Source organism: Lagenorhynchus albirostris, chromosome 10 (assembly GCF_949774975.1).
Source record: "Lagenorhynchus albirostris chromosome 10, mLagAlb1.1, whole genome shotgun sequence".
Taxonomy (NCBI): domain Eukaryota; kingdom Metazoa; phylum Chordata; class Mammalia; order Artiodactyla; family Delphinidae; genus Lagenorhynchus; species Lagenorhynchus albirostris.
Window position 1 is genome coordinate 91,941,963 of NC_083104.1, and position 22,904 is coordinate 91,964,866.

At 44.4% G+C, this 22,904-nt stretch overlaps 1 protein-coding gene across 14 annotated transcripts in view; it reads left to right on the forward strand.

Moving 5' to 3' along the window:
• ATXN1 (ataxin 1) overlaps positions 1-22,904 on the forward strand; it is a 399,420-nt gene that overhangs the window by 203,907 nt on the left and 172,609 nt on the right. For all 14 annotated transcript variants that reach the window (XM_060163642.1, XM_060163630.1, XM_060163629.1 and 11 more), the window contains one exon: positions 4,793-4,850. The gene's annotated coding sequence lies outside the window, so the exon portion shown is untranslated. The remainder of the gene's footprint in view (positions 1-4,792; positions 4,851-22,904) is intronic.

Below are 22,904 nucleotides of genomic sequence, written 5' to 3' on the forward strand. Positions count from 1 at the left end.
TGGGCGACTTTTGTTCTAACATCCTCACTTGCTGCCCCTGTATATTTTATAACCTGAAAAAGAAATACCTGCTTATTTAGTGGAAGCAAGTGCTGTCTTTTGTGTTTGACAGAATGCTATGTACTGGGACTTTCATGTAGACATCCACGTGCTCCGTGCCATGGTGCTCATCTCTTTTCTCTTTGGCCTGGAAACCCAGACAAACCTTGCTTCAAATTCTTGCCTTGTCACCTACTGGCTATATGACCTTGGCTAGGTCACTTGTCTTGAACCTTGTTTTCGTTATCTGCACAATGGGACTGTTTTACAGAGATTTTGTGAGGATTAGAGATAATAGATAAAAACTTGTCGGCGTAATTAGCTACCCACTAAGTGTAGTAGGTAATAATAAGGAATCCAGTGCTTACTTAGGATGACATTATACAATGGCAAGACAGAATTTTCCAAAGTCAGTAGTCCAAAAATATATTGTAAGTGTGGAATGGAGAGTATCAGTCCAGTTTTCCTGGCTAGGTCATATTTACCAGACACACAATCAGATGGGGACATTAGAATCTAAACCATCATTTTGCATGGCTGGGTCTGCTATACAGAATGTGCTCCGGGCCATCCCACGTACATCATCAAGGGATGCAAAAGCAAATTTGAAAGCAAATTTAAGAATGTGTATCGTTAGGTTTCCCTGCATAAAAGAGACGTTATATAGCATACAATACAGCCTGACCATGTGGTTCTCTCTCATGAAGAAAGCAGTGACCACAAGAGAGTGAAGCAAAGCAAAAATTTTGTCCCTGTAAGAAGTTCATGGTTAGATCTAGGAACATCTCAGAGACTCCTGAATTGTACCATAAAAAGAGATCTGTTAAAAGTAGCTCAGTCCATATTCCTTGATACAGTAGAGTCCCTAGTGGAAGTTGTTGAAGAGATGCTTTCTCTGATTGCATCCAGGGCTAAAATTTAAGGTCTGAGTTTTTATCTCCCAATGTTGATTCTATTTCTCATGGTCAAAATAGGACCGTAGAAATCTCTTCTAAGAGCATGAGCCCCACCACAAATTGTCACTTTCTTTAAAAATTACATAAGCTGGACAAGGCATGAACTTTTGTTGGAAGGTATAGCGTGTGGAGGAGTATCAACTGGTTTCACAAATCAAGCTCCATGTTTCTCCACTTTTGTTCTCTCCAGGATTTTCCACTGGTATCTGATTTGGCATTTCTCTGCTGCCACAGTATGTCCTGTCTTTCTTTCTCTGCTGCTTCCTGGCAATCCCCCACCTCCTGCCTGCTTGTAGGAGCAGTGTTGGCAGTACTTTAAAGGGTTACATTCATAACTGGAGGAAGAATTCGCTCTAAACATTTTGCCGATCGTGGGGATACATTCACTTCCCCAGCCTCCCCGCAAAAGTAGTGTTTTCCTGAAATGATGCTAGTCAGTCACAGTTATAGGTATGGCAAAATTTTCTCAATCAAGGACAACGCTGTGTCTGTCGTACGACTCAATTAAGCTGTATCACATATGTTTTTCGCAAACCAACCGTTCTCTTTGAGAAGGAAGTTAGATTAGAAATGTTGAGACTACATGAGCATTCCAACTCTTGATATCTTCTAAATATGATAAATTCTGATTTTTTTTAAGTTTTCAAGTTCATATAGCGTGATTCTAATTTTTAGGTTCACTCAAGGGTTTACAATTTTCAGTTTACTTTTCTCTGTATCCTTAAGGCACTCCACCATAATCAGACTGAAAAACAGGGACACTTTTTGAACTTCAGACTTATCATTTCACACTTGAAATAGGCATTTCTATCCACCAATAGCCCTAGTCTTTAAAATGTTGTACTGGATACTCACTGAATATTGGGATTTGTGATATTATTCTTCTGTGGTGTATGTACTAGTTTGTATTCTTCTCAGCTACACGCACTCAGACCAAAACACTATTTTGTTATGACTTCTGATATTTCTTTAAAAATATTTATTTATTTGTTTATTTTAGCTGCGCCGCCAGGTCTTAGTTGTGGCATGCGGGATCTAGTTCCCCAACCAGGGATCTCTGCATTGGGAGCGCAGAGTCTTACCCACTGAACCACCAGGGAAGTCCCCAAGACTTCTGACATTTATACAAGCTGCCTTTCTTCCTTTTTTTTTTTTAAACATCCTTATTGGAGTTTAATTGCTTTACAATGGCGTGTTAGTTTCTGCTTTATAACAAAATGAATCAGCTATATATATATACACATATCCCCATATCTCTTCCCTCTTGCGTCTCCCTCCCTCCCGCCCTCCCTATCCCACCCCTCTAGGTGGTCACAACAAGCTGTCTTTCTGACTCTTACCGAAAATATAGAAGCAAAAGAACCACCCACTACCACCCCAGGTGTAGTCATTTCTCACAAATGTGGGACACTGATAATCAGCAAATATGCATTTAGTGGTTCATTTTTTCAGCGCAGTACTCTTGCAGCTCTTAAACAATTAATGATGGAGATGGATTTATTCATGTTAAAAGAGGTTTACAATATAACAAGTAAAATATTAGACTGCAGAACAATACGAATGCTATCATAGAATGTTATGAATAAATTGTATGTATATAATTTTATTTATGTAAGTATATGCATAATATACTCTGTACACTTGAGCATAGGAGAGAGCCTGGAGCCGTAGAAGCCAAAATGTTCAAAGTGATTATTCGTGGGACTTTTGCTGATTTATATTATTTGGGGTTTTTTCCTCCCTTATCTGTATTATCTAAGTGTTCACAGTAAATGGTTTTACTTTGTTCTCATTTTTCTCACCTCATTTTGGTGGGTGGAGAAAGGGAACACAAGCTCCCACATCTTTGATAAATCATGAAATTATAAAAAAGCGTGCTCTGTCTTGTCGGTTGTCACAGATCTGTAGACGTGTTGTGCCACACGGCGTGAAAGCGTTTTCTTTTTATTGAGTCTCTCCTGCGTGCCAAGCACCGCACTAAGAACCTGAAACATGTTGTGAAGTCGGTATTATTGCCGCCATCATGCAAATGAGGAAAGGGTTCTGAGAGTTTATGTTACTCGCGTCGCACAGCTGGTGGGTGACAGAAATGAGACTCAGGCTCAGATCTGACTCTAAGATCAGCGTTTGGGGTCTTGGTGAATCTCACTGTAGATCTCGTCTGCCTTGAGGATGAAAAGGTTAACGTACGTGAGTGGGTTCTAAAGCGTTGCTTTCAAAAGGTGCTCAGAGATTTTACCAGCGTGGACCGTCTTTCACCGCTTGTCGTGTTTCCCTGCAGTGTTTTCAGTTAGAGTGTAAACTTCTCAAGGCAGAATCACGTGGTCTCAGTAGCCCTTAATTCTCCTCTCACAGGCTGGTGGTAGGGTAGGTGAGCTTCCCCCTGGGACTCTGCAGGAGAAGATTGCCTAGAAGATTCTGAGACGCCGGGTCTGGGAATCTCTGGCCAGTGGACACATCCTGAGGAGGAGACACTGCATACAGCCCTAGAGGCCTCAGTGCTCTTTTCCTTTTAGGGAAAAGGAAGGAAAAGCAGTGGCCTTCTTAGAGCTGGAGGCTGAATCCCCCATGCTCTGGGATTGTGTGAAATTTGCCAGTCTCGGGAGCTAGACTAGCACTGCCTCACCCCCTGCCGAACCTGCAGAGAACCTGCAGAACCTGTTAAAACAGTCTCTGGAAATTTTTAAAAACTTGGATCTTGAGTTTAGCCCCTTATGTGATGCAGATTAAACGGTCCGTGGCTGTCACACTGCCTTATCTCCCTTTGTCTTACAGGCTTCCTCTTCCAGTACGCACATCATCTCGGTTCTTTCCCACACTTTATCTCAGACACTGTGGCTTCCTCACGGGATTACTCCGTCCGCCTGATACGCGGCCCCCGGTGCCTCTCTGCCAGTCCACGTTCCCGTAGGAGCTTGATTATGGGTCCCCTTGGGATCGTGGACTTCAGTGGGGGATGCATGGAGTTGTGGGTGCCCCATTTTGGGAGAAGGCAAAGTGACATGATGGGATGCTCTGGTACTATGAAGACATCTTCATTTAGCTCCACTGCGGAGGTGCAGACACGACATTTTTAAAGATCCACCTAAAAAATGATTTCCCAGGCACCACAGTATATGTGGCGTATGTATTGTACGGTCAGGCCATTCAAGATGGCTGTTCCCTTGCTCTCTACATCCCGTGCTCGACCAGGCTCGGCTTCACTCACATGACTATCCAATGCTCCTAATTATAGGCCTTAATCAGTAACTGCCTACGTGCTTGCCCCCGCCCTAGCTGCTGGTTTCCCTGGTAACCGATGAGCCCACCTGGCCTCAATTCCCCCTATAAATGGTAGCCTCCCTCTCCGCTGAGGAGCTAGGAGTATCGTCATGTCCTGGTCAGCGTGTGCGGTACGCAGCGGGGGTGTCTCTCCAGGTTCTTTGTGTAGGACCCCCTTGCCCAGGAAGTCAGGTGCCTCTGTCGCCGTCTGTGGGCTCTTCCGTCTGGAGGCTGGGTAAACTACAAGACTTGCAGACCTGCGGCGCCACGGCGCTCCTTTGTCAAAGGTTCACGCATCTCGAGATAAGAGAACCATGCATGTGATTATTTTCTACATATTAATTGGTCAAAGCTCCGTCTTTAAAATTCAAGTAGTCAGCCAAGCAGTGGGCCGTCCACGTTCGTCAGACATTAATTGTGCACCTAGTAAGTACCAGAGGGCCAGGCGCTGGGGTTCCTTATCTCTCCGGCCTTCATACCTGTGCTGATTTATGGGATGGATTTAATGTTTTATTTTTAATCTCTTTCTCTTCCAGTTTTCCAAAGAAATTAGTCCATTTTCTGGGTGAAGAGAAACCAATCTGTTTTCACAGGGTGAGTAATCCTTTGACTCCTTTATATATATTTTTTACTCACGTTACTTAGTAAGCACTCATTCTCTGGGAGTTTTCTCCTACCTGGAACCAAGAGACTCTTCGTACTCATTACATTTCCCCTTCCCTTTGGAGGGGAGGGTTTCCCCTGGTGTTTTTCTGCCATTTCTTTTGGCTGTTCACAGGTTTTGTCTCTTCTGAGTTGTTACCACCGTTACTATTACCTTGTTCAGTTTGCAGAGGGGATGAGGTAGGAAGTTTCTTCCCGCCCCCCGCCCCCCGCAGTGGCTGATGCACAGAAACAGGGCCGTGGGCAAGGAGAACCCATTCGTTTTGTTCATGTGACATACTGTTTTGTTTTAACACCACGACAGAGAATCATAGGATGTGAGCACTAGATGGGATGTTATAGCTCATCTAGCAAAGAAAGCCCCTATGTCCAGATGGGACAGCTGAGGCCCTGAGGGCTTCCCCCAACCCCGGCATCTGAGCCTAGATTATGAGAGAGGCATTTAACTCTCAGCTGCGTGGGGTCATGCCCTCCCCCATCACAACCCCACACAGAGCTGTCCTTTGAATCCCAGTACCTTCTGGGGATACAGAGTTACAGGCAGTTGCATCCGATGTAATCCTGATAAACTAATGCTAACGTCCCTCTAAGGCAGGTGTCAGGAGTGATGCTTGTTGCTACTTAACTTTCTAATAATCACACTTGGTTACTACCAAGACAGGAGAGGTTGATTGCATGGAGGTACCCAGAACGTTTCCATTTTGGACATCCTCTGAGAGGGCCTATTTTTTGTCTCCTTTGCGCCTTTACCAAACCACCGCATTTGCAATGCCCCGTCACGTGCTGGGACTCGGTGGTCCACCTGCTTTGCAGCTAGACGCCGAGGCGCACCTGCAGGTGCTTGCTGGCCAACTGCAGAGCGGCACGCCCCCCACCCAGGGCTGTCTGCACCTGCAGAGCGAGGCTTAGCAGGTTTCTTGCATTGCTGTGCAAATTTGGCCCGCAGTCATAGACTCTCGGAGAAACATTTCTTCACTAAAAAAAAAAAAAAAATTATGCTTTGTACGTGAGGGCACAGTTGTGGGGTGTTACGGCGAATATACAAATATGGGATCCCAGAAGGTGAACCTACCTGTGGTTCTTCCGAGACGCCTGTGCCAGACCTGGCTCTGGATCATGTTCATTTAGGTTGATGATCCAGGTGCACTTATTTCCAGAACGTTCCGTCTCCTCTAGAGATTGGCCCAAGTGTAGTATTGAGAGCCTGTGTCCGTTATTTTATCCCACTTGTCAACTTAAATCACTTTACCTTAACAAATGGGGGCTTCTCTTCTGCCCTTACTGGAGTCCCTGTAAAGGAACTTGACTTTCCTGCTTATCAGGGTGCAGGGATAGTCTGCTTTCTACCAACGCACTGTACGGAATTTAGGACATGGATTGCTGATTCGCTGAGAGACCATCCGCCTGCGTATTACTCTAAAATTGATCTCTCCTGTCTCCCCATACTCCGTGTGCATGAATGGTGCATTATTAGAAGTGTGAGTGTTTCCATTTCCTCATCTTATCCAAGAAAAGCCCAGAAGGTTTATCCCCAGAGCACACCAAAGTATAACATGGGACACTGAGGTCTGCTGCTACCTAGGGAATCAAAGGGTCTCTGTGGAGCTAAGAGATTGATAAAGACTAAAACAGGACACAGTTCAGGGCCTTAGGAAAGGGGGAATGTGCTAAATTCCTTGCCTATTTTGTGCTATTCTTTAAGTAAAGAATAAACTGGTAGAGAGGGGTGTGAGGTAAGAAATGGTAAAGCGATAAAATAAGTTCCACCTGAACTCACGCCGACCACCTGTGGCAACTTCGGTTTCCTGCTGGGTCACAAGTAGCTTGAAGTCGACAGTCAGGAGGTAGCAAATCATTATCCCAAATACTACAAGCTGTTTGCTTTTACCAGTTGGGGGAAAACTAAACACCCACCGAAGCCGTGAGTTTTCAAAAAGCAGCTCAGAGGCTGATCCCCACATCTTGGGTTTGTACCACACAGGTGCACATGCTGCACGCGGGTCCGCCTTGTAAAAACATGTGTCACTGGGCTCCAGCTCATGGTATGTGCGGGGTGGCTGGACCCGGGAACAAGGCTGCTGTTGTTTGCAAGCTCGAACAGTGCTCGGCCTCGATGGTGTCCCTTTAAGGGAAATCTAGGGAAATGCTCTTGCCAGCGCTGGGATTTTATTTGCTAGAGGCCAAGTAGCAATGGCATGTGTTGGTTCCATAGCAACATGTCTCTGCAGCCAGAAAAAATATAATGACTGTGGCAGCCAGTGTATCCCGGGCAGGTTGAGCACAGCCCCGATGCCTCCTTTTATTTTCCACCTTATCCTGGCCCGCCTTTCCCCTCCTGTAGAGAGTGTGGGCTGCTCTCTCTGCTATTAACACTTGCCTCCTGTCCCCACCGAGCTGGGGACTCGAGGAGGGAGGCGGTGTCTGTAGTAACATTCTGCAGGGCCCCGAGTGTGCTAGCAGAGCTGGCAGAGCCTCCCTGCCTCAGCAAAGCCAAGTCGGCGGAGAGTCTGTCCTTTTCATCATCCCTGTGACCAAGCAGCCCTGGCAGGGTGGCTCAGTGGGCAGACTGCTTCCTGTATATTGCGGTCAGCTGCTCCTGGCTGGAAAGTGGGCAGGGAAACAGCGGTGTGAGATCTAGGGAAACAGAGGACCCGTTTAATGTGCTCCACAGGGATTGAGGAGACCCCTCCCGGGGCAGAGTGCAGTGCCAGGCACGGTAGGGCTGCACCCAGAGATCAGTGCACGTGGCACACCTTCTAGGCGCTTCCACCAGAGATGCAGTTTCCAATTGCAGTCTCTCCAGTGTGTGGGGTTGAGGTTTTAACATTTCTCTGATGTTTTCTCTAAAATCCTCCATGAAACCATTATAATCACTCTTGATATCAACAGATGCTTTTTCCCCCCAAACTCCTGAAACATTTAAAAAATCTTTACCATCTATTTGACATTTGGTTTGTATTTCCTTTTCTAATACATAATGCTTTGTGGGCCTGAACTCTTTCTAGTTAGATGGTAAGGCCTTCAAGGTCAGGAACCATCTATCTTTCTCTTCATCTGTTTTTTATTTTTTTCTCTAACGCTCAGAACTGAGCTCTGTAGATAGTAACCATACATTACTATTTCTTCATGATAACATTATAGTCTCATCCAGTCTCATAAGGAAGCTTTGAGGCCAGTGTGTAAATATACTAAATTCTTTTAAATTCTTCAGAGAAAAGATAAATTCAAGAAATTCTTTAACTGCTGTGGTTTAAAAAAAAAATGTAGATATGAAATCACAAGGTAAGAATATCTAAAGACTTCACATTTCCTCTTCTTCCTCTTTGTGGCTACTGACCATGACCTGTGTACCATAGGGTTTCATAGTGGCACTGAAGCCATCCCCCCCCCCAGCCTTCTTCTCCCCCAATATTCACTACTTTGGTTGAATTAGCCTTACTATATACCTTTTGGGCCAGGCCTCTCAGTCAAACCCCTAGCCATGTCTTTGGAGCTATTAAGTAAGAGATTGGAAGGATTTTTCAATAAGGTGACAGGTTTGATAGATTAGGATAGTAGTTCCTAATTTAGTTTTGAGGTCTGTTGGAGGAGGGAAGGTTTTTATTGTATAAAAGCCTTTATCTTCAAAGGGTACTCTTCCCTTCCCAAGTCCTGAGCCAACTGAGAACCAATACAAGTGTAACCATAAGGCAGATGGAGCCAGGGTGCACCTCGGTGACTGATGACAGAACTGAGTTAGAAGTTGTATCTCAGGTTGAGAACCAAAGAGCTTCCCAACTCATTCTCTAGTCTGGGCTTGATCACAGTCTACCCGCAGGAAAGTTTTGGGTCTGCAGGCCACTGTCTGTGTGAAGAAGGAAGGAAAAAGAGACCCCAGTTCTATGCACGGCCCCCCACCCCCACCCTGTGCTCAACATTTTAACTCTACCCAGTGGTGGATTAACCCTACCCAGTGGAGTTAGTTTCTCAAGGAGAGGCATGGTCCACGCCGGGTTTAGCCTCCAGCCAGCTACCTCACTCCACATCCTTGGGAAAGAAAAAGGATGAAGTAAAAAAAGGCCAGGAGGGCTTTGAGAAAATCCTTCCCATAGAAAACAGAGGAATGGAGTGTGCTGTTGGCCTCGGACTCTGCTCTCATCTCTCACTCTCCACACTTCGGTCCCCAGTCTCCCTCTGGCCATCTCACCCACTGGGTTTTCTTCGTAGCTCCTTGGTTCGTATATCTGTTTACTGGTTTATTGTTAGTCTCCTCTTTCAGAACGTTAGTGAAAGCAGAAACCTCATTCGTATCATTGACTGCTGTATTGCAGTACTCGAAGCTATACACGCACATAGGAGGCATTTGATTAAACATTTCAATACATTAAATGTTTTTATGCCTCTTCTCACGTTTAATTGCCTGGATGTCCTTGTGCCCCATCTTGCCTGGCACATACCTATTCATATCATAACACTCAGTTCATCTGTCAGTTCTCTATGGAATCTTCCAGTTTCCTTTCTTCCAAGGGGAAGGAGCACCTTTTTGTTTCTAACCAGTTGCCAGGAGTTGTGTGTGCGTGCGCATGTCTGCATCTTCTTTGAGTGTGTACACCTGTGTGTGCTCTCTTTCTGGATATGGTTCTGTAACACTTAAGTTCACTTATTTGTTTATATATTTATCACCTTTACTGGATTGTAAACTCCTTGGGAACTGGGAAACCTTATTTGTCCCTGTTTCTGTAATACCTGCCATGTAGTAGGTGCTCAGTAAATGTAAGTGATATTAGCACTCTTTACCACATGCCAGGTACTGCTGTGTCTTAGTGCTTAAAACAACTTTCTAAGTACTTGCGTGTATTAATGTATGTAATCCTCACAACAACAAGCTTACCAGATACATTTTTTTTTTTTTTTTTGGTACGCGGGCCTCTCACTGTCGTGGCCTCTCCCATTGCGGAGCACAGGCTCCGGATGCACGGGCTCAGTGGCCGTGGCTCACGGGCCTAGCCGCTCCACGGCATGTGGTTATCTTCCCGGACCGGGGCACGAACCCGTGTCACCTGCATTGGCAGGCGGACTCTCAACACTGCGCCACCAGGGAAGCCCCAGATACATTTTTAACTCTCACAGATAAGGAAACTGGGGCATAGAGAGTTGAGGTGACTAGCCTATGGTCTCACAGCTAGTCTGTTTCTATAGCTGTTACTGTCTGCTGATTCTCAGAGAAGGACCGTATAGACGGACGAATGAATGACTAAATGGGAACCCTAGAAGCCCAGATGCATATCGTTAAACAGGGCCACAGTAAGAAACGATCACCAAGCCAACCTGTGATTAGCCATGGTTGATGTAGGTCCCTGGATGAATCCCTAAAGTTTTATAGTAGCTATTGTGCTTAATTCCTAATTATCCATGCCAGCAGAGTGGTATTAGGTGATGAAAGTAAATAATTGTCATTATATTTGGGGGATTATTTCTTAATGGGAAAATTGTTAAATCATCAATTACGAGTTACAGTTGCTCTGTGTAAGGCTCACTGCTAAATTTGGGGAGAACTGGGAGGTCAGAGGAAGTGAGTTGGAGGGTGAAAAGGAGAACCCAGGAGTATAAACTAAGGTGGTCGTGTTTAACAGGCCCTTGCTTACTTGAAGAGGTGTGATGACAGGTAAAGTTAAGGAAATCAAAAGAAGTAAAGGGCAGTCAATATGAGAATCACAAGGCATTATTACACCTGATTAATTGCCAAATGGTGATAGTAGAGAAAATGAAAGTCATCGTGTTAGTCAGGATAGGATGGGCCTCATGCTTCAGAGAGTCAGTCCTAAACTCTCACTGGCTTAACCAAGTAGAAGTTTCCTTCTCCCTCAACCAGCATGCGCTGTGAATCTGGTGTCTCTGCAGGACACCGTCCTCCACGCATGGCTCCCCGATGCAGGCTGCATGGATCTTTTCATCCTACCAGCTAGAGACCTCCCTGTAATCACAGGGGGAGAGCGAAAACTTGGAGAATTACACGAGCGATGCAATGCTTCAGAGCTTTGCCCTGGAAAGGGCATGTACCACCTGCTATGTCCTAGACAAGGCATTCAGCCTTTTATACGTAAGCTCCCACCTTTCCAATCCTCAGATTCCTTTTTGTGTTTCTCCCACCCAGCACATGGTAGGTGCTCCATGAGTATCTGTAGGGTGAAGGAGTGAACGAACGTAGCGATGAGTTGTCACTCGTGACTGATTGTGTTTATAACAGGAATGCACGTGACGGCCCCCGAACCCAGACTTGAAAAAACTAAGCCTGGCTTGAAGATGTTGATTAAAATTAAAAGAGCATATTTAAAAAAAAATAACAGAGCTGACATTGATTAGCCACAGTGAGTGGAAGATCATGAAGACATGAACAGATTAAATCCAACCTAGCTGGTGGTTGAGCCCCTGATAAAGCCCAGCCTTTCATGCTTCAGCCCTGTCCCGGCCCTGTCACTGTCTGTCCCCTGCGTGAAGTCACAGTTCATGCGTTACCTGGCACCAGCTGCCCTTCTAGCCTTGTTCCTCCTGAACCAGGTAGAGATTGCTGTCCTCATTTTAAAACAAAGAAACTGAATTAAGGAGAGGTTAACCTGTCCGGGATGCTGCCGTGATTCCAGCCCAGGTGTGTTCGACTGCACTGCACCGTCTCTCCCCTGCGTCAGGCTCTCTCGCACGTGCACCTGCTGCCTCCAGTCCTGGGGTCTGGCAGACGGCAGCATCCACCTCCAGATCAATGGAGAACGGGGGTTCCAGACAGGGGCAAAGCGTGGCTGAGCCCAGCATAGCAGCCGACTGTGAAAAATAAGTTGGAAACTCTGTGTGTGAATCAATATGGAAAGCGGTATGCTCATAGAGAGTGGGGCAGATCGCACTGGAAAGGTAGGGAGGGGTCACAGCACATGTGTCAGACCAAAGAACGGGGCCTCTCAGCCACGTCTCCATGTGTTGTATTTGATCAAGAGAAACCTGAGGGCTTCCCTGGTGGCTCAGTGGTTGAGAGTCCGCCTGCCGACGCAGGAGACACGGGTTCATGCCCCGGTCCGGGAAGATCCCACATGAGAGGCCCGCGTACCGCAAAAAAAAAAAAAAAAAAAAAAAGAGAAACCTGAATGCTGGGAGTCCCAGTGATCACAGCCACTAACAGATTCCTAGAAAATGGGGCTTGTTTCTGGTTTGCGGGGGGTGGTCAGTGCAGATGGAGGGGCCCTGCCTGTCTTTGTTTTAATGTGAGCAGGGCAGTGCTGTGGAGCGGGTCCTGAACTGAGGGTTCGTAATCACTGGAGATCTTTCAGCAAGCTGGTGATGGGACCAGCCTTGTTTCAGTGAGATTAGCTTTACAACTGTGTTCACGGCCCAGGAGATGGTGGGGAGAAAACCAGAGACGGGGGCCCTGCTTGGGAGGTTATTACAGGCAAAAGGAGATAAGACTTTGAAAACTTGGGAGCATTATGAAGGGACAGATGTGGTTGACACTACAAGGAAAGAATTGACCAAAACGGGATGATTGTGTGGATGTAAGAAACAAGGGGAGGAGTTGGAGATAACTGACTTTTTGAGCCCAGGTGGCTATTGAAGGTGTCCTATGTTATATATTTTTTGAGGTTTTTTTTTTTTTTTTCCGGTACATGGGCCTCTCACTTTTGTGGCCTCTCCCGTTGCGGAGCACAGGCTCCGGACGCGCAGGCTTAGCGGCCATGGCTCAAGGGCCCAGCCGCTCGGTGGCATATGGGATCCTCCCGGACGGGGACACAAACCCGTGTCCCCTGCATCGGCAGGCGGACTCTCAACCACTGCGCCACGAGGGAAGCCCTTGAGCTTATTTCAGTAACAGTGTTGTTCTATGAGTTGAGGCTTCTTGGGTAGAATTGGCGGTAGCCTTAGACCAAGTTAAGCCCCCTTTGAGTAACTGCGTATCGTCTTAACCCCAACCTTATCTCTTCCTGCCCTGCCCTCCCCAAGGTTTAGGATCAATTCTTAAATCAGCAGCAAAGTCATCAGGCTGCAATTTCATCTCCGTCCTGGCCCTCTAGTGGAGATAATGGCTTAAACGTGGGCCGTTTAAACGTGGAATTAAATGTTGCAGCATCTAGCCCCTGATGAGAGAGGGCTCACCGTGCACGCAGTGAGAACTGTCTTTCTCTCCTGCTGGTTTGCCTCGTTACCAGACTCAAGCTCCCCATGGCTCTGGGAAACACGTGGCAACATTTTGCTGGTTGGTCAAGATTTTGCAAGCTGACAGTTCATGTGAGCTTCACAAGGCCACTGCACATTGCTTTCTTGGTCGTTTTAGTCCGACAGGAGAGTGCCAGTCTTGATAGAAGGGAGAAAGAAGGCTGATGTGACAGAAGGGGAATGTTTCGCATTCCCATTTCACTTTCTGGGACTAGTCGTATCACATTTCATAGGCGCCTGTCTCTAGTGGCAGAGGACAGTCTAATGAGAGAAGCTAAATTGTATGCAGTTCACACACCTCAACTCTTAGCTCCCAAGAACCAGAGTGAGTGCTGAGTCCCTGGGATTCAGGAGTCCATCAGTCCCAGGTCTCTTTTCCTTGAATATAGGCTGGAGTTGGAGAGATGCTAGCAGGGGAGAAGAAAACTCCTAATCTCCTGCCTTTCTTCTTCTCTGCTTTCTGTGTGGGTCTGGGAAGCTGGCATCTCTGGCCAGAGGTGCAGAAAGTGTGATAGAGGAGGAGGGCTTCAGGTCGCCGTCGCTCTCCCTGGAATGCCCTTGGCCCTTCTGACACTGCCCTTGGTGGGTAGACCTTCCCGCTTGCCCTAGTTGGCAAGAGAACTGCTCCTCTCTATGAAAGCTTTGCCCCTTCTCCAATCTGAGCAAGGAATAGGGCCCTGCTTCGAGTGGGAGACACTTGGCATTCCCCATTATTTCAAGCCCTCTTACCAGCCCATAAAATCACCACAATTTGTTAGATTGATTCTTAAGATTCCTTTGAAATAGCAAGATGATCGGAAACCTCCATCATGTTTGGGATGGGGGAGGTTGTACATTTAAACAGAAATGCTGAGCTATTTATAGATTGTGCTGTATTATGGTTCAGGGAGAAGGTGGCAGTAAGCTTTGTTCCCCATCTTGTATAGTTTCAAGAGTAGTTTCTCACTTGTTACTAGAAGACTGTAAACATTTCGAGTCTCCAGTGATATCTATATTCTTTTGATGTACTTTGCAGAGAAACTCAAGCAGGAACAGGCTTCAGAGTAAGCTAATGAAAGCATCTTGGGCTTTTGATCACTTTCCATTAGCATGAACGGTAATCTCTGTCCTGTCGGATTTTGTTTGAAAGGGCGTTTGCTGTTTAATGAAGATAAACACGTTGCTGGGTATTTAATACGTCTTCTCAACTCAGGGACTGAGAAATTCATACGTGAGATTAGCCCTGTTGCCAGAGAGGGGATTTTCAATGTCCCAAACATTTCTCCAGCCATTGGCTGAACTTTTGAAATGTGCCCGTGCTAAAAAGAGCAGATACCAAACAGATATGTCATTTACAAAGCCTTCTTTTTCAATGGTGAGTCCCAGGGGCCTTTCAACCAAGTTGTTGCTATGTAATATTTGGTCAAAGGAAACCTGAGTGTAAGGAGGACACGTGATCACAGCCACTAACAGATTCCTAGAAAGTGATGCTTGTTGTTTGTTGCTGGTTAGATGGTAGGGGCAGGGGGTCTGAGCCGCTTTTCTTGTCACTGTTTTAATGCATATTCTGCTGTTGCTAGTGACTCCGCTCTTGCTCTGCCTTGCAGGAGGGAGAGTATAACTGCGCTTCTTGGTGTCTGAAAACCTATGGGGAGAAATCTGAGAAGGCAGGTCGCAGGGCCAGCCATAGACTTTGCTCAGCCCATTCTGTTGCTCTTTGCTTGCTGACATATTGGGAGAAAAAAAAGGCTTGGGTTCTAAAGTTGATTCTGTCTTAAGAGAAGAGTGCCTTTTAAATGTTTAGAACTTGGAAATGCTGTTTTTAAAATAAATTTAGTATTTGAAAAACAGGTGTCCAAGGAGTACAGATTCCTAATTGAAAGAGAACAGTAAACAAAGCAGTCGCTTCCCTGTTACTGTAAAGTGCTTTCCTTTCCTGCAGAGTTGAGGGGCGGATTGGAGATGCGCCTGCGGTCACATGCAGCTGTTTCCAGGTTCTGTGACCGTTGTAGATTCCATGGCTCCACTTCAGAGTCACTTGTGTCTTCTGCAGGAGTTATTTAGGGCCATGCAAACAAGTGGTGCTTTCTGAGGAAGGGGGACAGTGTATTAAAACCCTGTGGTGAAACCTTTCCTATCGGCCTGGGTGGCAGAACTTCTGAGGGTGAGAACATTCCTGTCGCTGTGAGGCTGAGGGGAGGGGGTGCCCCGTGTGTTCTGCTGCCAGCTCACACCTGGCTGCCTCGGGGCATCCTGTCCTGTCACTAGACTTCCCCTCGAGTCTGCACAGACATCAGAGGGACCTGGTGAGGAGAAGGATGGGAGCAAGGTCAGAGCCGCACGCTTAGCAGCTCAGGGGCAGGAGGAAGCCAGGCCACCTGGGAGGGTCCTCTGGCAGTGGGTCAGCCACTCGGGCAGCGTGGTGGCCTGAGACTGACCTTCTCACCCCTGCTGATGCCCCACAGAGTCCATCCTGTTTGCTCCAAGCCTCTGCAGCCTCACTTCTCTGTCCCCTGCTCTCTGAAGGCCACTTCTGCAGTGGGTGTATTAACTTGAATTTCTGAGATCATGAGTGAGCAGTTTGGAGAAGAAGGTAGGTGCTCCAGGCTTCTACCCCTAGTCCTGCAATAGACTCAAGCTTATTCACTTAGTGTCTCTTGTGTTACAAGACAAAGGTTAGGGATAAGTCCTATTATGGAATTATTATGTTTGCTGCCTGTCCATTTATGAGGGGGAGTGGAAGATAGAGGCAGGTGCCCTGTAAATTCCCATGCACGGTTTCTCCTGTTTGAACTCAGGATAATTTGATTCGTGTGCGGATGCCCCCTAGTGGCCAGCACGGGGCCCTTGAAGAAGGACGGTCCCAACTGCCAGGGCCTCCCATCCCCAAGGAAACGCAACACCCACTTCACAGGAGTTGAGTGTCACATCAAGTCTGTATTTCCTTACTACGCTTTGTCTACCACGTAGGAAAAAAATCCAAAGCATTGTTACAGCACAGAGAAAGAAGTACTATTGCTCCACTAAAGGAGGAGAACTCTTAGGTCTGTGGCACATCTGTATTATAAGTCTACTGGATGTGACAGAAGACCCTTTAAAGCTTTGATGTAAATATTTTCACGGCCAACCGATGCACTAAAGGAGAATTATACTATTGGCAATAGTGGGCAAGTCGTCTGCTGGCTTCCTACCCTTAAGTAGACAAGCTTTATAAAACTTCAGAATTTTCTCAGCCGTTTAGTTGGCCAAGGCAAACTTTGTTTTCCTCACGCAGAAGGTTGATACATATAGTTAACCTTCTGCTTGCTGACTCCAGAGCTTTAATATAGTCTTATATAACGAAAGCTTTATTCACTCATGATTATCTTTTGAAGGAATTGTGTAAATTCTGTTTCTGATGAATTTTTTTTCTGGTCAGCTCAACCAGTCAAGTATGAAATGAGTGGCTAGTGTGAGCTTGATCAAGTGCATAGGAATCACCTTGGGGTCTTGTTAAAATGCAGTTTCTGACCCTCCAGGGCTGAGGTGAGGCCCGAGATTCCGGATTTCTAAGAAGCTCCCAGGTGATGCCAAAGACCGCACTTAGAGAAACAATAGTTGAGTAGCAAGGTGGTAGGTGATGCAGTCTGTGTCCTCCAGAATCTTATGAGCTAAAAAGGGACTTGAAAAAGTATACAAGTAATTAGGGCATAAGACAGAACGTAATGAAATGTACAATGAAAGTAAAAACGTGCTTTAGGGAGTTAGAGGTGGAAATGATCGCTTCTGCTTGGGAAGATCTGGAAAGTTTTCATGGAGAAGGTGATTTTTGAAATTGGAGTCGAGGTTTCGGTTAGTCTGCAGCAGCGGTGGGTAGGGGTGGTGAAGGCAAATGAGTCAAAAAGCATAGAGTCTGGAAAATGAAGCGTATGTCCAAGGAACAAGCAGCAGCCCATTTGCCTGGGGTGGGGAAGGTATGAGATACAGTTGGAAAAGTAAGTAGAAGTGATACTATGGACTGTCAGGCAGTGTAGGATGAAAACTCTGGACTAAAATCAAGTAGATTTTAGTTTGTAGATTTTCTGATGATGCCCATTCTAACTGTTGTGAGGTGATAACCGCATTGTTTTGATTTGCATTTCTCTAATAATTAGTGATGTTGAGCAGCTTTTCATGTGCCTCTTGGCCATCTGTATGTCCTCTTTGGAGAAATGTCTATTTAGGTCTTCTGCCCATTTTTTGATTGGGTTGTTTGTTTTTTTAATATTTAGCTGCATGAGCTGTTTATATATTTTGGAGATTAATCCTTTGTCCGTTGATTTGTTTGCAAATATTTTCTCCCATTCTGAGGTTTGTCTTTTTGTCTTCTTTGTAGTTTGCTTTGCAAAAGCTTTTAAGTTTCATTAGGTCCCATTTGTTTATTTTTGTTTTTATTTCCATTACTCTAGGAGGTGGATCAAAAAAGATCTTGCTGTGATTTATGTCAAAGAGTGTTCTTACTATGCTTTCCTCTAAGAGATTTATAGTGTCTGGCCTTACATTTAGGTCTTTAATCCATTTTGAGTTTACTTTTGTGTATGGTGTTAGGGAGTGTTCTAATTTCATTCTTTTACATGTAGCTGTCCAGTTTTCCCAGCACCACTTATTGAAGAGACTCTCTTTTCTCCATTCTGTATCCTTGCCTCCTTATAGATTAGTTGACCATAGGTGTGTGGCTTTATCTCTGGGCTTTCTATCCTGTTCCATTGATCTATATTTTTTTGTGCCAGTACCATATCATACTGTCTTGATTACTGTAGCTTTGTAGTATACTCTGAAGTCAGAGAGTCTGATTCCTCCAGCTCCGTTTTTTTCCCTCAAGACTGCTTTGGCTATTCGGGGTCGTCTTTTGTGTCTCCATACAAATTTTAAGATTTTTTGTTCTAGTTATGTTTTTTAAAAAAAAAATGCCACTGGTAATTTGATGGGGATTGCATTTAATCTGTATTGCTTTGGGTAGTATAGTCATCTTCACAATATTGTTTCTTCCAATCCAGGAACATGGTATGTCTCTCCATCTGTTTGTGTCATCTTTGATTTCTTTCATCAGTGTCTCATAGTTTTCTGAGTACAGGTCTTTTGCCTCCTTAGGTAGGTTTATTCCTAGGTTTTTTGTTGCAATGGTGAATGGGATTGTTTCCTTAATTTCTCTTTCTGATCTTTCATTGTTAGTGTATAGGAATGCAAGAGATTTCTGTGCATTAATTTTGTATCCTGCGACTTTACCAAATTCATTGATTAGCTCTAGTAGTTTTCTGGTGGCATCTTTAGGACTCTCTATGTATAGTATCATGTCAACTGCAAACAGTGACAGTTTTACTTTTTTTTCAATTGGTATTCCTTTTATTTCTTTTTCTTCTCTGATTGCCGTGGCTAGGACTTCCAAAAGTATGTTGAATAGTAGTGGTGAGAGTGGACATCCTTGTTTTGTTCCTGATCTTAGAGGAAATGCTTTCAGTTTCTCATCACTGAGAATGTTTGCTGTGGGCTTGTCATATATGGCCTTTATCATGTTGAGGTAGGTTCCCTCTATGCCCACTTTCTGGAGAGTTTTTATCATAAACAAGTGTTGAATTTTGTCAAAAACTTTTTCTGCATCTATTGCGATGATCATATGGTTTTTATTCTTCAATTTGTTAATATGGTGTATCACATTAATTGATTTGTATATATTGAAGAATCCTTGCATCCCTGGGATAAATCCCATACACCATGGTGTATGATCCTTTTAATGTGTTGTTGGATTCCGTTTGCTAGTATTTTGTTGAGGATTTTTGCATCTATATTCATCAGTGATGTTGGTCTGTAATTTTCTTTTTTGTAGTATCTTTGTCTAGTTTTGGTATCAGGGTGATGGTGGCCTCCTAGAATGAGTTTGGGAGTGTTCCTTCCTCTGCAATTTTTTGGAAGCTTTTGAGAAGGATGGGTGTTAGCTCTTCTCTAAATGTTTGATAGAATTCACCTGTGAAGACATCTGGTCCTGGACTTATGTTTGTTGGAAGATTTTTAATCACAGTTTCAATTTCATTACTTGTGATTTGTCTGTTTATATATTCTGTTTCTTCCTGGTTCAGTCTTGGAAGGTTATACCTTTCTAAGAATTTGTCCATTTCTTCCAGGTTGTCCATTTTATTGGCACAGAGTGGCTTCTAGTAGTCTCTTAGGATGCTTTGTATTTCTGTGGTGTCCATTGTAACTTCTCCTTGTTCATTTCTAATTTTATTGATTTGAGTCCTCTCCCTCTTTTTCTTGATGAGTCTGGCTAATGGTTTATCAATTTTGTTTATCTTCTCAAAGAACCAGCTTTTAGTTTTATTGATCTTTGCTATTGTTTTCTTTGTTTCTATTTCATTTATTTCTGCTCTGATCTTGATGATTTCTTTCCTTCTGCTAACTTTGGGTTTTGTTTGTTCTTCTTTCTCTAGTTCCTTTAGGTGTAAGGTTAGATTGTTCATTTGAGATTTTTCTTGTTTCTTGAGGTAGGCTTGTACAGCTTTAAACTTCCCTCTTAGAACTACTTTTGCTGCATCTCATAGGTTTTGGATCATCGTGTTTCGTTGTAATTTGTCTCTAGGTATAAGTGTTCTCCAGTTTGTGAGTCACCCACCCAGCAGTTATGGGATTTGATTTTATTGTGACTGCGCCCCTCCTACCGCCTCATTGTGGCTTCTCCTTTGTCTTTGGATGTGGGTATGTTTTTTGGTGAGTTCCAGTGTCTTCCTGTCAATGATTGTTCAGCAGTTAGTTGTGATTCTGGTGCTCTTGCAAGAGGGAGTGAGCGCACGTCCTTCTACTCTGCCATCTTGAACCAATCTCCATACTTGCGCTTCGTCTAAAATAGCTTCTTACCCTGCTTTGCTTTTTTCATAACACTTTTTGCCATCTGACATTATGATTTTTTATTTGTGCCAAGAATGGCAAGTAGGGCCAAGCCTTGCCCTCAAGGAGCTTATAGTCAACTGGAAGAGGTAGACAGTAAATACGTAAACGAATATATATAATGAGAAATGAAGGGAAAATGAGAAAAAATAACAAGGGGGCGGGATGGAGCCACTTCAGCCTGGGTGGGCAGGAAAAGCCTGGCTTAGGAGATGACATTAACCTGAAGATAGGCAGAGCAACTGGCATATGCAAAAGCCTTGAGATAAGGAGTGCTTGGCACATTCAGAGAACCTGATCTTGAACCCATGTGGCTGAAGACCAGGGTGAGTTAGAGGGCTATGAAGTTAGAGTTGGCAAGCCACAGATAGTGAAGAGCCTTGGAACTGACAAGGAGGTTCGATTCTGTTAAGTACCTGGAAAGTCACGTGAGGGCTTAAACACGCAGGGTGGATTAGAGGATGGCAAGAAAGCAGGGAATGGGGAAGGAAAACCTGTAGTTGGCCTGAGAGGAAGTGATAGTGGTTTGGACTTGAATGGTGGTAGCAACCTCAGAGAGAGGTAGGTGAGTTCAAGACGCATGTATTCTCAAGGTCAGCTGTGCAGGACTTGTAGTTTTCTGATGTGGATGAAGGATAGGGACGTGGTCACCAGGATAATTCCTAGGTTTCTGGCTTGAGCAAGTAAGGAAATGAATGTGTCGCTCACAGAGATGGGGAGAACAGGCACAGAACAGAATTTTGAAAATGTTGAGTTTAAGGTATACATGACATTCTTTTTTCTTTTTTTAATGTGGTGGAATACAGAATTTCCCATTTTAATCATTTTAAGATGTTCAGTTCAGTAGTGTTAAGTCTGCACATGTTGTGCCCCCAATCTCCAGAACTCTTTTCATCTTGTAAAACTGAAACTCCACATTCGTTAAATAATAATTTCCCATTCGTCTCCCCCAGCCCTTGGCAAGCACCGTTTAACTTCCTGTCTCTATGAAGTTGACTACTCTCAGTATATCATATAAGTGGATTCTAGATACCATATAAGTATTTGTCCTTTTGGGACTGACTTATTTCACTTAGCACAACTTTCCTAAGGTTCACCCATACTGTAGCGTATGTCAGAATTTCCTTCCTTTTTCAGGCTCACTAATATTCCATTGTATGTATATACATTTTGTTTATTCACACTCGGGTTGCTTTCACTTTTTGGTTTTTGTGAATAATGCTGCTATGAATATGTGCGTACAAATATCTGTTCAAGTTCCTGCTTTCAATTCTTTGGGAAAATACCCAGAAGTACAACTGCTGGATTGTATGGTGATTCTATTTTTAATTTTTTGAGGAGCCATTGTACCGTTTTCCACAATGGCTTCACCATTTCACGTTCCTACCAGCAGTGCACAAAGGTTCCACTTTCTCTACATCCTTGTCAGTGCTTGTTTTCTGTGTTTTTGATAGTAGCTATCTTAAGGGGTGTGGGGTGGTGAGACATTTATTTTGTTCGTAGATATTTCAGGTAAGGTGTTCCGTCTTCAGATCTACAGATCAAGAAGAGGTTTGGGTGTGAGATACATGTTCAAGTTTAAGCTATCATCCATCCTTTCAGTGAGGTTTTTTTTTTTTTTGCCAATTTGACTGTAAACATTTTTTTAAAATATATTTATTTATTTTTGGCTGCATTGGGTCTTTGTTGCTGTGTGGGCTTCTCATTGTGGTGGCTTCTCTTGTTGTGGAGCATGGGCTCTAGGCACGCAGGCTTCGGTAGTTCTGGCTCACTGGCTTCAGTAGTTGTGGCTCGCCGGCTCTAGAGCGCAGGCTCAGTAGTTCTGGCACTACGGGCTTAGTTGCTCCACAGCATGTGGGATCTTCCCATATCAGGAATCGAACCCATGTCCCCTGCATTGGCAGGCGGATTCTTAATCACTGCACCACCAGGGAAGCCCGACTGTAAACATTTTAAGAAGTTAGAGATTCAGCTCAAAGAATCAGATTTATACTTAAACTATTTAGCCTCACAAGCATTTTTTTTTTTTTTTTTAATTTTTGGCTGTGTCGGGTCTTTGTTGCTGCGTGCGGGCTTTCTCTAGTTGCAGCGAGCTGGGGCTACTCTTTGTTGCAGTGTGTGGGCTTCTCATTGTGGTGGCTTCTCGTTGCAGAACATGGGCTCTAGGCGCATGGGCTTCAGTAGTTGTGGCTCGCAGGCTCTAGAGCGCAGGCTCAGTACGTGTGGCGCACGGGCTTAGTTGCTCCACGGCATGTGGTATCTTCCCGGACCAGGGCTTGAACCTGTGTCCCCTGCATTGACAGGTGGATTCTTAACCACTGTGCCACCAGGGAAGCCCACAAGCATGTTTTGAAGTCATAGTAGATTAACTTAAAAACATTCCTTTTTTTTCTACTTTCATATTAGTTTTGTAAACAAAAATAATTTGTTTACAACTTCATAGTGCTAGTGTCTTTGTCATCTTTTGAACCACTTTATAAGTCATCTGATATAGCATTCCAGGGCAGATTATCTTGACTTCCATCTAAGTCATTTGAGATACAAATATGTTTTGAATCTGTGTGTGATGCTGTCACCAAGAATTTTATCCCAAGCCACAAGTACCCATGTCTATATCTATTGATTACATTTTAAATACCTTTCCAGCCAAAACAAATCACATAGCCAAGCTCAGTTTACGTGAACATGGACAAGGAGGCATGATATATTGGGGACCATTACTATAACAATATGGGTACCAAACAATATTGAGAGAGTTTTTTTCTATCCTTCCAGTGAGTATGTATTTACGAACTATACAGCATAACCACTTACTGTGTTGCTTTAGAAAGCAGTCTTTAAAATCCTTCTTTATTTATGTGACATTCATTCTTTTCAACTGTAAAGTCGTACTCCCAAGAATAATTACTAGCTAAATCTCTTTTCTTCCTTGAA